Source organism: Alexandromys fortis, unplaced genomic scaffold (genome assembly GCF_014885135.2).
Source record: "Alexandromys fortis isolate MF-2015 unplaced genomic scaffold, M_Fortis_MF-2015_v1.1 scaffold_283, whole genome shotgun sequence".
Classification (NCBI taxonomy): Eukaryota; Metazoa; Chordata; class Mammalia; order Rodentia; family Cricetidae; genus Alexandromys; species Alexandromys fortis.
Window position 1 is genome coordinate 970181 of NW_026068164.1, and position 15696 is coordinate 985876.

Here is a 15696-nt window from a genome sequence, read left to right on the forward strand (position 1 = left end):
TCAGTCCCAATATGCTGGGCTGATGGAACTAAATCTGCCAGTCACACAGAAGTTCTTTTGCACGCCTAGTAACACACCTGTGCCTACTGTAAATGCAAAGATGTAAGAAACTTCATCCAGATTTATTTCTAAATGATTCTATAAATTTTGGAATTTTAATCTGAATCAGAAAAAGGGCACAGAATACTAAAAATAATAAGCTTCTCTTGACACAGACTGTTTATATAAGCAAGTAAAAGGTAGTTAGTTACATAGTGTTCTTAGCAATAATCTAATAAGAGAATATTACTATTACTCTGAACACAAAGTATATTACACAGGAAAAAGTGACTCCAATTCTAGGACTATGTCCCTATTGTTAATCATGGACAGCTACTGCATGAGCCACGTGGCCAGCAAAGGGGAAATACAAACCCACAAGTACAAAACCACAGCTCAGTACTTTCTAAAGATTTAGTTCAGGCTAATGTAACCACCTGTAACTTTTATGTTTGAGCTGTCTGAGCTCCTCGCCAAGTGACTACCACAACTGCACAGCTGAACATCAGTTGGACCCACACTGTGTGATGAACCTGGGCAGACCAGGATCCCCAAGAACTCGAGTTTTCTTATCACTGCAATCAGAACGCAATTCACTAATTACCTCAGTCTATGCAACACCCTTTTGTTGTTGTTTTGTTTTTGGAAACAGGGTCTATGTTATCCCTACCTGACCCGAAATTTAATATTTAGACCAGTGTGCTGGTTAGTTTCCATGTCAACTTGACACAAGGTAGAGTCATTTTGGAAGAACGTACTTGAACCAAGAACACTCCTAGCACTCAGGGAGGCAGAAGCATGTTCAACAAGTAAGTTCAAGGCCAGCCTGGTTTGCAGAGGGAGTTCCAAGACAGCTAGGGCCACACAGAGAAACTGTCTTGAAAAACAAGAAACAAAACAAAACAGAGCAGGCCATGAGAAACAAGTCAGTAAAAACTGCACTCCTCCATGGCCTCTGCTCCAGTTCTTGCCTCTGGGATCCTCTCCTGACTTCCCTGGATGCTGCTATAAGCTATAGGATGAAACAAACCCTTTCCTCCCCAACGTGCTTTGGGTCATGATGTTTAATCACAGCAATAGAAACCCTGCCTAAGACAACCAGGCTGGCCTATAAAATCAGAGACCTGCTTGCCTCTGCCTCTCAAGTGTGTGGTTTAAAGGCATTCATGCTTTTTTTAGACTACCTACTTTTGGGCTAATTCAAAACAAGGAACATACTAGTGCAGTAGACTTCTAAGATGTGACCCCAAATCTAAACTATCACAGACTGTATCTAACAATAGAGAAAGTTACAAACTGACTTCTAAGAAAGACTACTTAGTAGGTCTGACCAACCACACAAGTGCTTCAAATCTAGACGCTATGACACATAGATTCAACATGCCATTCTTGGCCTGAAGATTAAGGAGGCCAAAGCACAAGAATTACAGGTAGCCTCTGGAAGCTGAGTGCTGCTGTACCAAAATGAAAGTCAGCAAAGAAACAGAGCCCCACAATTGTGAGGGACTGAATTCTTCAATTTCAGACTCTAATGAGTGTGGAAGCAGACATCCCACAGAGCTCAACTGATATCTTGATTTCAACCCTGTCACACTCTGAGAACCCACGCACACTGTCCACACCATGCTTTAAGTTGAGTGATAATTACACAGCAATAGGAAATTCATACATTATTCCAACTACTGAAATCCAGATTTATTTAGATCTAGTTTTAAAAGAAAGACTTTGAGTTTTGATTTTTATTTCCAAGACGCTAGAAGTAACTAACTCCTTGTGCTTTAGTTCTGCTAGAAACTAAACAATGGCCAGCTGTGGAGGCCTGTCTATAATTCTAGAGCTCAAGAGGCATAAGCAGGAAGACTGTGAGTTTGAGACCAGCCTGGCTTTATAGCTATTCTAAGACCACCCTGGGCTATACAGGAAAACCCAGTCTTAAAAGTGGATGTGGGGGCTGGAGAGATGGCTCAGAGGTTAAGAGCATTGCCTGCTCTTCCAAAGGTCCCGAGTTCAATTCCCAGCAACCACATGGTGGCTCACAACCATCTGTAATGGGGTCTGGTGCCCTCTTCTGGCCTGCAGGCATACACACAGACAGAATATTGTATACATAATAAATAAATAAATTTTAAAAAAAAGTGGATGTGAAGGGGGTACCTGGTTCAAAAAGAGCAAATAACTGCACACGCCTCTCAGGATCACTGCTATCCTAAGTAAACAAAGGGCGAAAGATCACCCTGTGAAAGTGCTTTCTGTCTTACTACAGAAAGGCTTTTAGTAAAGTAAACCCTTGATCACTAAGCAGGCAACACTGGACTTCAGGAACATGATGTGATTTAAAACAATTCTTTGTCTATAAATTTATACTTAGCCATCATCTACGCCAGTTTCTTATTTTTTATATGTCAGATCCTTTTTTTTTCATTTTTTTAAAATATTTATTTATTTATTATGTATGCAATATTCTGTCTGTGTGTATGCCTGCAGGCCAGAAGAGGGCACCAGACCTCATTACAGAGAGTTGTGAGCCACCATGTGGTTGCTGGGAATTGAACTCGGGACCTTTGGAAGAGCAGGCAATGCTCTTAACCTTTGAGCCATCTCTCCAGCCCTGTCAGATCCTTCTTAATAGATGTTTGTTGCTATTCTCTGTGGCTGTTAAGTGATACAGGAGCAAAAGTTGTGTTTTACTCACGTGATATATCTTAAGCTATATTTTAAATTAACACCACTATAGATTTTGAAGCACCATCATAAGCAAGCACAGTATATTTCTTAATACTATTCGAATTGAGCAAGTAATAAAAGGTTTTGAGTTCTAGGATAGAAAACTAGGATTATTACATACAGTAAACCACCAGACTAAGCCATCAATGTCTTTCCCTGTGAATGAGAACAGAGACTATGCTTAGTGTTTCAGTCCACAAGACATATTTATGAACTGTCCTTGGGGAAATAGTTGTGGAACAGACAAGATGCCATGTAGGAGTGTTTCCATCTTTTAAAAAGTAATTAGTTCTCGATAATGACAAAGGCGACTACCTACAGGCAAAATGGGAAAGAAGTATCACCAACAACTTCCTTTCAAATTCTATGTATCTCCCAGGAAAGAATGGTAGAACTTGACATCCAGAATCTATGGAGTTTGCCTTTGATTCACTTCTTTATTCTATCACAGGACTGAAATTAAGTTCCTTAGAATGATGAGGCAAAGGGATTTACAACACAGACTTGAACTCAATTACCACAAAACCTTGATCTAGCTTTGCCACAAAATTTACAACATTTACACCAAAGGATAGCAGGGAAGGGTAAGACACATTATTTGCTGTTTGAAATCTGCCACAGTTTTAGTATTTCTATCTTTAGGACTATATTATCTCATTTGACTGGTGATGAAGAATAAATAATAAAGTAAAATGATAAAAATCAAAGTATCCTGTAAAAATTAAATAAGACATGGTGACAGAAACTGGCAGGACTCCCTTCTCTATTTCCCCCTTACACAGAAACATAAGTCAGTCAGAAGTGGAGAGAAAGAAACAATGAGTAAGTTTAAATACAGAGAACTCTCCCTTCCATTTCCACCAATGGCCCAAGGAGGATGGCAAATGAATCCACAGCTCAACTCCATGTATGGAAAAACCGAATTCTGACATCACAATTACTGGTACCCGTTAGCCTAAATGGGAGTGGTGCAAAGTTGCAACACTCATCTCAAAAAAGAAAGTTACCCCAAGGAAAAGGAAACCTAAATGGGGGGGGGGGGGAGGATAGAATTGAAAAATATGGACCACAAAGCTCAAAGTCAATTGTGAAGCCAGGCATGGCATACACTGGCCTAGTACTTGAGAGAAGTACTAGAAGTACTAAAGAAATTGAGAGTTCAAAGCTAAACTGGGATATGAAACAAGACGGTCTCAAAATCCTAAGTAACAGACTGGTGATATGGCTCAGTGTACGAAGGTACTTGCCACCAAGCCTGACTTACTACCTGAGCTTAATCCCTGGTGGAAAGAGAAACCAACTCCCCCAAGTATTCTCTGACCTCTACATGTGTTGAGGCATGTGCATGTATACACACATACACACACACACACACACACACACACACACACACACACACACACACAGAGCCTAGATCCCAAAAATGGAAGATAGGCGTATGGTCCCTATGATGGTTCAGGAAAAAGTGCCAAAGGAACAGTTCATCTACCCAGGTCCAGAATTCCCCAATACATACACACGTCACAAGTATGCACAACTTTTATTTCAACTATACCTCAATATATCTGAGAGAAGTAAGCAAATAATAAACCCACTAGAATTCACTAAACAGCAACAAAGGAAACAGTAGGATAGTACAAGATCTTCCAATCCTTATTACGAATTCTCTCAGTACAACAGTTTCGAGCCAGTGTCTTCTTCCTGACTGCACAACAGGGACCACGGAGAAGATTCCAGGCAAGATCCATGTCAGCTGCAGTCAGAAATGCCCTAACAGCATTAAGTAGTTGTAGTCCATTCCCTATTTCAGTACCCTACTTAAACATTTGAAATCACTTAAAACTTTTCCTCTATCTAAAACCATCTCAGCATTTGGGAGTCAGAGACAGGGGAGTCTCAGGAGTCTCAGGCCAGCCTGTCCTATACAAGTTCCAGGCCAGCCAAGAATACACAGGCAAGAAGCTGACTCAAAAACCAAATAAATAAATAAACAGAAAGAAAGTTATTGGAGGGCATTGGCTAGTGTAGTGGCATACATTAGCATTACGGGGGAGTACTTTCTTTTTTATTTAAATTTCTACTTTTTGCAAATTTTTACTATTCTTTTCTCCTAACTCTTCCTGTGTCTCCCCACTCAATGCCAAATTACTGACTTCTTTTATTACTAGTTACAAGTATACATATATTGTTATATATACACCCCACATGCACACAAGACCTGCTGAGACCATTTAATGTTGCTTCTATATACTGACCTTAGGATTGGATAAACCTATCAGTGGACTCTCTAGGAAAGACAAACTCTCCCTCTCAGTATTCAGTATGCCTGTAGCTCTTCATTTAGAGGATAGAGCCTTCTAATAAACTTCATTTTCCAACTGAAATTAAAATAAGGAGGGGGAGGCTTGGAATTGAAAAGTATAAACTACAAAGCTCTAAGCCAATTGGAAACCAGACATGGCATACATCTAAAGTCCTAGTACTTAGGAGGCTGAGGCAGGAGATTGAGAGTTCAAAACCAAACTGGGATACTGTCTTAGTATTAGAATTTGTTTGCTAACAGGTCCAAATGCATGTTACTCCTCTAGTGATCAAGGAGGTGAATCTGAGGAAAAAGAAAAAGTAACTTGCTACCTCCAGTTCAGCTCATCTTAAAGTACTGCGATAGGCTATCATACATCATAGACAGCTGAAAGTCTAGAAACAAGGAGAAAAGGGCATTCTGGTTTTTTTCACTATTCCTGCACAGAAAAGCAAGTGGATCCAGGCTGGGGACACCACGTTCCTCTTACAAGTCTACAGTGCCAGCACCTTACACTACAAGACACTCAGGGGTCTGTAAAACAAGCTGCCAACAGACAAGGTGCTCAAAGCTGGGAAATAAGTTATCTAGCAGACAAGGCTATCTATCTTCTCTGCTGAGGGAAGGGGGTGAAAGGCACAAGAAATGAATAATCTCTAATTAGCACAGATGCATACAAAGTTTCCTTCTCAAACACCTTAAAATTCTAATAAAACCTGAACACATATCAGAAACATGTAATATTTCTTCCAAGCTTCAATCTATTTCTCAAGCTCCAAACACCATACTTGTTCTTCCTCATTCTCTTACTGAACCTTCTGAGTTCGGGGAAGACTGCCATTGCTCCTTTAAAAAGGGGTGTTGACCATTCATTTAGAAAGAGTCAATGACTCAGGAATGCTGTTTCTCAATCACCGTAGCAACCCTGTCCTCCTCCCTTGTGATGTGAGCAGCAGCGGGACATCTTCTCCTCTAGTAGGCGCCTGGGACAGACACACCCAAGGCCCAGCAGACAGGAAGTTCCTACAGCTGCTCTCTATCATTTCTACATGCAAGCACCAAGCATGAAGACACCTGTTTTAAATCCTAACCCCGATTTCTTTTCATTCAAAATAATAGTTACAGCCTTTTTTCTCCTCACATCATCACTGAATAGCCAGAAATAATCATCTACTGATAATGGAGTAAATAATCCCAAAATTACAGTGCTACTCAAAAACCCAGGCTTGAGCTAATGAAACCACAGCAAACATTTTCTAGCCTTTTATGAACCTAGAAGGAGGGTTGAAGAGAGATCTTGGAGAGCAGAAGCACAGTAATGATTTAAATTCTCATGACTGTTCACCAGAAATATAAGCCAAAGTTGAAGTCATTCTGATCCTTCTAAGAAATCAAACTATGTTGAACTATGTTATGACACAATCACATACACAATTTCATTTCGGAGTACTTAGAACTCAAAGATTTCCCAACAGCAAACATTTCTATTGGTCCTATTTTTAAATAACTTCAATTTCTGAAAAACAAAGGTTTTACTCTATACATATCTATATTTCTTTAGAAAGAGCTACATGATGCTTTTATAATAAAAATGTATTTCCATTTCAAATAAAAATAATTCTTAGGGGCTAGAAAGATGGCTCAACAGTTAAAAGCACTAGCTGCTGTTCTAGAGGATCTGGGTTAAATTCCCAGCACCCGCATGGCAGCTCACAGTTGTCTGTAACTCCTCTTCCAGGAGATTCAATGCCCTCATACAGATACACCCAGGCAAAACACCAATGTACATAAAATAAAAATAAATTATTTTAAATAATAAAAATTTTTGAAGCTTTGAAGAAATGGAAATTTTTAGAATATTTTAAAAGTAGAAACCATAGCTGTAATTCTGTGAAAAATTTGTGTATGCATAACAACTAGAATATCCATATATCATGTGGATAAAAACAAAAAGCAGAAACTAGCTTCCTGGATGTTTTGAAAAATGTATAAGAAGTTTTTAAAAAACTCATTAGCACATCATTTAAAGCAAAACATCCTCCAATTCCCATATTCAAAATGTTCTAGACTTCCTCTTCTCTCGTATACCTTAGTAATAGTCTGACAGCAACTTTACCAAATATTCTGACAACGAGCACTTGCAGAATTTAAGACTAATAACACAAAGTGAGAGAGCTGGATTCTAAAACCTAGCTCAGCTAATCAAAGCCAACAAAACAGCTCTAGGCATCTGTCCTCCTCATTTAAAGGAAAACTGGGTCAAATCATTTCTAGGGTCTCTCTGGGCACCTTGAAGACTGTAATTGGTTACTACTGCTCTCTTTAAGGGGTGCCCATTGCCTGCTGCTTGCCTGATAATACATATCCTGCAGTGGTTTCTTACCACTTCTTCTTGTGGTTTCAATCACAGGAAACAGACGTCACCCATGGCCTACAAGTAACGAACAAGCTGTAGCAAAGGCTAAGAACTGCCAACCAGGACCAACTCCCATCCCTTTAAAAATACAAGGATCAAAAAATCATTAGAGAACCCTGCAAAAGAGGAGCCTTGACATATATCTCCCACAAAAACAAAACTAGAAATGTTTCTGTAAGCCCAACAAGCTAGAACAGTTTTACAACACTCCAAAGCCATCAGCTTCTATGGCCAAATAAAGGAACTAAAGAAATTCTACAGCTGACTGAGTATGTGTTAAGAAAGAATGGTATGGGGCCTGGGAGATGACTCAAAGGTTAAGAGTACTTGCAGAGGACCCTGGATCCTCTTGCACACTGGGTCAGTTCCCAGTATCCACACAGCAGCTCACAACCAACTGGAACTGCAGAGGATCTAATGCCGGCTTCTGAACCCCATGCAGCACATGGCATTCACGCGTGCAGGCAAAACACTCATACACATAAAATTAAATGTTTGCTTTTGTTTTTTGAGACAGGATTTCTCCGTGTAGCCCCTGCTGCCCTGAACTTCCTCTGTAGACCAGGCTGGCCTTGAACTCCAAGATTCACCTGCTTCTGCCTCCTAAGTGCAGCGCCACCACATGCCGGGTGCTAATTTTTTTTTTTTTTTTTTTTTTTTTTGCTAAAAGAATGGTGCGCTATGACCATTAATTACCATTTACTATGGAGACCCAGACATATCCTACAGACTACAGTCTCATTCTCCTCTTTAATGGTCTGTGTAAACCTTTCTACAGCCATGAAAAACTGTGGTATTAATAGACTGTAATACCATGGGAACTTGCACTCACTTCACATGAGCATTGGGTCAAATACTGCTCTCACAGTGGTATAAAAGTCAGCAGCCTTGCACTTTGTAAAATAACTCAGAGATGTTTAATTATACATAATGTTCCTTTATTAAACACAACTCATAACTGTAAGACAGTATCTCCAGAGATAGCAATCATTTTTTTCTTTGTAGCACTCTTCTGGTTGGGTAGTTATGTTAGTGGTTCTCTAGCTCAGTTACCTTGGTGAGAGGTAACTAATGCTTTCAGAACTGTCCATCTCTTATATTAGACCATAAAAGGGGGGAATCTTGAAGCATCTCTTATATTAGACCATGAAAGGGGAGAATCTTGAAGCAAGACTCCCAAACTGACACTGAAACCAAGTACAGAAAAAGCTATAGATAACAAAAGCTATCAGGAAGAACATTTAGGAGAAGCAACTGGACCCAAATACAGGTTCAGATTGTTCTCACAAAGGCATTATCTGACTGTGCCCACAATTTGATCATATAGCCTTAAGTTCCAGCTGAAAAAGTCTCATTTTTAAGATTTAAACAATCTCTGAAAAGATGGATACATTATGGGTGGTAAAAGAATTTAAACTACCTAAACACCATCAAAGGTAGCAAAAATTATTTGCTGGGGGCTGACAGATGGCTCTAAGTGATAGAGTACTGATTATTCTACCAATGGACCAGGGTTCAATTCCCAGCACCCATATGTGGGTGTACCCACACAAATAAAATAAAAATAAATATTTCCTGGATCTAAACACAAAATCTGAGTTCTTAGATATCCTGACTACATAATGTCACCACCATACATTATATAGCCCCAAACTGATATTAATGTGTATACATGCTATAAAGTGCTAACTTTTGGTCCTTTTTTTTCTATACATGTTTACAGGAAGGGAACCTAAAATCTCTGCCAAGGAAAATAACCCCTCGATGTGACTTTAGCTTTTCTGAAGATCTACTTCCCACCACTCTTGACTCCTCTAACAATGGCATGTTCCTTCACTTCCAGCACACATCCACATACCTGAGCTTCTGTTTGTTCTTTTCCCCACCTTAGAAAATTCCTTCCATGTCTACTCTACCAATCAGATTTCCTTCCAGGGCCAGCCAGAGTCCTCATCTCCTAGGAAGTGAACAACTGCCCATTACCATCCAGGATTATTTACAGAATCGAAGACACCAGCACACTGGCACAGACCTCAGGTTTCGTAAGAAAAGACCAAGTAAACTGAAGTGACTTGTCCAAAATTCACATGACTAATTAGGAGTGGTAAGGTCACAACCAAGCAGCAATACTGCATGCAGACCATCCAGTTCTAGACTGTGTATTGGACAAATCACTGGTTCAAGATAACCTTTCTCATCTAAATAACAAAGAGCTAGTTAAACTGCATCATTTTAAGATTCTTTCACATCCATCACTCAAGGTTCTGAAACTTAGCTTTTCTCTCAGATCAATAATGCTTCCATTTAATTTTCTAAATTCTTTAAATCGGGTCACCATTTAAAGTTTATGTTGAGCTCAAAGTATAGCTCAATGGTAGAGCACTTGCCTACCATATACAAAGCCACAGGTATAATCTGAAGCAATTGTACACACACATACAAATTTTATGTTCTGCCTTGGATAGAGCCTTTCCTTCCTAGTTGAGTATATATATGACTGTGATTATAATCTCTTAAAAGCCAAGGTTGAAATCTGATACAATAATTATACAACTTTATGATTAGTTTTTGGATCCAACGTAGACCTATTTTATTTGCACATAGGCAAAAAGAGAAACTCTTATTCTCTACTTTTTACCACCAATCACACAGAAAATTACAGCTCCGTGTTCTTGGATCTCTGTGGCAATTTCTTAATTATTAACTACAGGCCAATAAGTGCCAGGTCTAAAGAGCAAAGTCAGCAGTTCTCAGCCAAGAGAGACCCTGGAGTTAGGAGTCCTTTGCAGTCCTTGAGTTTCAGGACAGTAAGTGCTTAGGAACGCCAAACATCGAATTTAAACATGGAAAGATGAACTATAAAGACATCTTAGAGCTTAGCTTGGCCTTACTTTCTCTGCTCTAAACAACTGAAACTCCGGACAGACGCTGCTGTTAAAGCTGGTCTACTTACAAAGAAAATCAAGTTGCTCTAAAAAAAAAAAAAAAATGTTTTGCACAACTGAGTATAACTCCTGGGCCTGAGGAAAGATGGGGTTTGCATTCTCAATAACAGCTACTTTTTCATGTCTAAGATAATTTTAATTATGATTCTTCCAATTGCTTCAAAGTCTAAATTACTAAACGCACAAAGTATTTAGGCACTTAGCCAATGTACTTTGTACATCTAAACTCTGTACTACTTTCCCAGTGATCGGACTCTAGGAGAATTCAGTTTTAATAGAATACAGATGACGAAAGGACTCTAAGGGGATATCAGCAAAATTTTCTAGGAAATTTCTCAGAGTGAATACTCTTACAGAGCAGAGGTGAAAGGCTGATTTCACAGAACTGACACTACAAAATAATGAATCTGTGAGCTAGACCCAATTTGAATCCTAGCTGTTACTTTCTACTTCTATGATCTCAAGTAGGTTCCCCAATCTCAATGGACTCTAATCCAATCACCAATAAAATGAAAGTAATAGCAGTGCCTATTTTATAAGGCCAGTGTAGACACTAATGAGACACTGACTCCAAAACTCTTTAGCACATTGCTAGGCACACAGGAGGCATTCATTCAAACTGTTATTACTGCCACAGTTATAATTACTCTTTATCCTGGAATTAATCATCTTCATGTAAAAATTCTAAACATTCACTAATATTTATTCATTGTAGGGCTGACGTTATACACCTGTAGCACACTGAGCACAGGAAAACTAAAGTTAGCACTATTGAAATGTATTGGGGGGGGGGGGATGATCCTAAAAGTTTCAGAAATGATGCATCTTACCTACAGGTGAGAATTTCAATCCAAAACCAACACTGACAAGAAAATATAAGTGACAGCGCTTTTAGCAAAAATGCTGAAATAATACAAAGAGCAGAAGTGGGGAGAAGGGGACTTCTTCAAAATAAAACACTCACCCCCCCTTTTTTTTTCCAAATATACTATTAAGAAATTTAAATGGGGGGGGTGCTGGAGAGATGGCTCAGTGGTTAAGAGCACTGGCTGCTCTTCCAGAGGACCCAGGTTCAATACCCAGCACCCACAAGGCAGTTCACAACTGTCTGTAATTCCAGTTCCAGGGACCTGATGCCCTCACACAAGTATACATGCAAGACAAACACCAATGCACATAAATAAATCTTAAAAGAAAGTTAAATGGTTAAATAAGAAGAATAAAATATGTGCAAAACACATGTATTTCAAAGATTTGTACCTAAGCTCAAAGAAAAAAAATTAACAAGCAAAACCTTAAACAGATTCTTCAAGGAAGACAAAGAACGGATAAGGACACATCATCAGGGGAGAGTGACAGCCACACTGAAGGTAAGGACATCATCAGGGCCTCGAGAGTAACAGCCACACCGAGGACACACCACATGCACACTAGAACGTCAACATTTCAGGATGGTTCTACCAAGAGCTGACAAGGGTCTCCAATCCAGTCGGATATAGTCTGAGTGTTAGGTTCCAGGATCTCCATATGCTAGGAGATATTGAGCTATGCTTCTTTAAATTCAGTTCCATTACAATTATATTCCTCCATATTCTGTCTATTCTGTCCTCCATTATATATACAGTGTTTAAAAGGCAAATGGCACTCCCTAATTGTCACAGAGCCAAGCAACAGATAACTAGCTTCTTTTCACTCTTGCAACTTCCCTTTAAGTCCACGCCTATGCTAGTATTTAATAAAGAAAACAAAGGAACCAAAATCCTGTTCCCCTTCTGTTTATTTACCAACCTTCTACTTTTCAGCCCCTTAATGCTGCCAGCACACAATTGCAAGAAGTGACTGATTAACTGGACTTGATGAAATTTGAAACTCTTTTGGCGCTAAAGTTTTTTTTTTTTTTAATATATTCTTTTAACACTTGTTTGTTCGTTTGGGGTATGTGTGTATTCAAGAATGGTTGCCCGCGTGGAAGTGTCAGTTCTTTCCTTCCACGCCATGTGGGTCCTAGAGTTCAAACACATCTTCAGACTTAGCAGCAAATGCTTTTACTCTCTGGGCCATCTCAGCAAGAAAACAAAAACAAAAACAAAATCAGGTTTTAGAATCATCTCCTTTTTAAGGACATAAAGGGTTTACTGTGGAAAAAGACAAATATTAAGACCAATAAGGTTTGCATAGTGACTACAATATTTTTTTACTTTTCAATTTTGGCTTCCATAAAGTTTAATATGCCCTCCAGCCCCCACCCCACCCCTGAAACAGAGTTTCTATGTCGCCCTGGCTGTCCTGAAATTCACTACATAGACCAACCTGCTTAGGCTGCTTAGAAATTTTGGTCTAACTGCCTGGTTGCCTTAAAACCTTGGCTATACTCAAACCAGCCACCAGAAGAGCACCGAAGGGATAAAAGCACGCAACAAGCAGCTGGCTATAGAAAAGTTCATCTAACAGTAACAGGCAAACAACTAGCTGCTTTGCTAAGACACTAGTGTCCCTATTACTGAGAAGCAAGTGATTGAAAACAGAAGGCTCAACACAAAAAAAGAAAAAATTCAATAAAAATTAGTTTCAAAATGAGAACGGTTTTTAAACTATGAATGTTCAACAAACACTGAGTAGAAGGAACCACTTTCATATTGTTTCTCTACCATGTCTCAATATTTCCTGTTAATAAATTTGACTTTAACCTGTTCTTCTAAATCACATGTGATATACAACTGTGTCTTTTGGGTCTCTATTAGATTCCCTGAAGATACAATTCTCTCCTAGAATAACTTGGCAATCCATGTATAAACTACAGTGCAGGCCAATAAGGCTAACAAAAGGTTACCACACAGAATATACAATAGGTCTGTTTTGGTCCACGTGCTTATCAGAGTCATACTGTTTCTCATCAAATACTGCTACTCCTGAGGTTTTATAACAAACAATTTACAGTACATAAAATTTTCTTGATGGTTAGAGATGGCTCTGTGATTAAGAGCACTTGCTGCTCTTGCAGAGGACCTAGTTTCAGTTTCCAGTACCTACATGGCAGTTCACAACCGTCTGTAACTCTAATTCCAGGGACCCAATGCCATCCTCAGATCTCCTTAAGCATCAAACATATACATGGTGCACATTCACACAAACAGGCAAAACACTCACACACATAAAATAAAAACAAATATATCTTTTAAAAAGAACCTTTTCAGTTGTATATGTGTGTGTGTGTGTTTTTTCTCTCTTTTTTTTTTTGTTGAGTACGGGAACATTTACCAACTCATTGATTTTCGAACTTGTGTTACTCATTGAATTGGGAATCACTGTTCTTAGAATGTCTTAATTTCTCAAGTGTATGAGAAGGCATGTAATCTACTAAATGCAGAGACGCCCTACAGACTCCTGACACCCTGGTTGTACTGCCTCTCCTTACATACATTTCAGAAATGAGTGTATTTGACACCCACATTCATCCCCACTGCAAAGTCAGAAACACTCTGCTCACTCGGAATTTTTATCTTCCTTCCTTTGAAAGGATTCTGAAAGGAACTGGAATAAGGTTGTAGAAGGGAAGTGCTCATGGTCCAGAAGACAGACTCATCGGGAACCAAGGGGAAAACCAGGCAGTCTGGTCCCTCCCTTCAAAGTCTACAGCAGCCAAGCCCTTCAAAGATGCCTGTCCACTCCTTCAGCTAGAATCTGCTGCTCTCTACACAGGTGCCTCAAGAGGGTAAAGAGCAGATCCCAGGCAATTTATGAACTCTGCTTTCTCACCAGCTTATCTGTACCTAGAATCTGCAGGAGCCAGAAAGAGCTGAACTGCCATCCTTCAAATTCAAACCACCTGCCAGGAAGGTCTGTAGCAGCAGCCTGAGGGACTGTAACCACTCAATTGCAAACCTTCGAGCACACTTAGTCTAAGCCAGAGGGTTTATATAGCACATTCAGAATGGGGCTTCTGGCGAATATCACACTTCAGGAAAGGTGGAGTAGGCGAAATAGCTGAGTTTGGTTTGGTTTTAGCCAGTAGTTCGAGAAAACTGAGCCCCGGGTGACAAGAGCACCCCAGCGATCTCGCCCACTCCACCCACTCACACATACTTACATGTACAGAGACAAAGAGAAGTGGATTGCAATGCTCCCTGTCCCTCGTTTTCATAGTTCTCATAAAGAGCAGAAAGAAAAAGAATATCCTGATGCCTTAAGGTAAATTGTATTCAGCAATTAGGAAAGAAAGTGGCCTGCTTTCCTGGAAACCTTCCAATTCTCACTACTTGCAATACCCAGTTGTTAAAATTCAGTAACGTAAGGGTTAAAACCAGAACCTACGCAGTAAAAGAGAACTAGGTTCAGCTCCACCCTCTGTAAAGCAAATATCAACAACTCTGGGCCAAATCCACTGTGGTGAACACAAGACTCTGTGGCTGCCAAAAAACAGGTGAAAAGAGTTTCCTGGGATTTCTCACCTTACAGTACCACACACTTAAGTAGATTTCACCCACTTATGAAAACACGGTGTTAGAATAAAAAGTACACATAAAACTTGGGGGGAAAAAAACCAGTAACAAGTCATAGAGGTCAGTACAAATCAGCAAGAATAGCTAGAGATTGGATAGAGAAGGTCAAACAGTATCCGTGGTAACGAAATCAAAACAAAAAGAAACGGAAATAGGAGGAACCCTGGCCCTAAAACTCATTTTGGAAGGAAAGTTCTCAAACTGGAGGGTCAATACCTATCTTTAAGGAAAGAATCTACGGCTATACTGCTCTGGGCACCGAGGATCCTGTTTCTACAAAGGTATTGGCTGGATCCAACAGTTACTGACACGCTATATGAGACAGGGGAAAAGACAGAACAGGAGCACCTGGCCTTGCTAGAAATAGGAAGAGATGAGTCAGTCACTCCTTTAATTCAGTTGAATGTGCTCCCAACTCTCCAGGTCACAGAACAGTTTCTGCCCACTTCCAGCACTTTTACTTCCCAAACCTGTGGCCTTGGATGGGGATGCCGAGGGGGTGGGGAGTGCGGGAAAGAAAAATGAGAGGTAAGAGTTACCAGCCCCTTAGTTGGTCAGAGAGAATACTAATGCCACCTTGAAGAGCAAACTAAGTATCTAGTTAACTACTGGCAAACACCTGAGCAGAAACTCCCTTTTTTGACTGTTCAGTATCTTTCAAAGCTTTTACAGTAAGAGGCAAGCAGCTCCCTGGAGAGAGAAGAGGATTTAGTTAGGAAAGGCAACAGGTAGCAAAATATCGCGTTACTTGAACATGGAGAGTTCCTCCGA

General features: G+C 39.8%; 1 protein-coding gene across 1 annotated transcript in view; it reads right to left on the reverse strand.

The window, feature by feature from the left end:
- Positions 1–15696, reverse strand: part of Diaph1 (diaphanous related formin 1) — a 95409-nt gene that overhangs the window by 78489 nt on the left and 1224 nt on the right. The window lies entirely within an intron of this gene.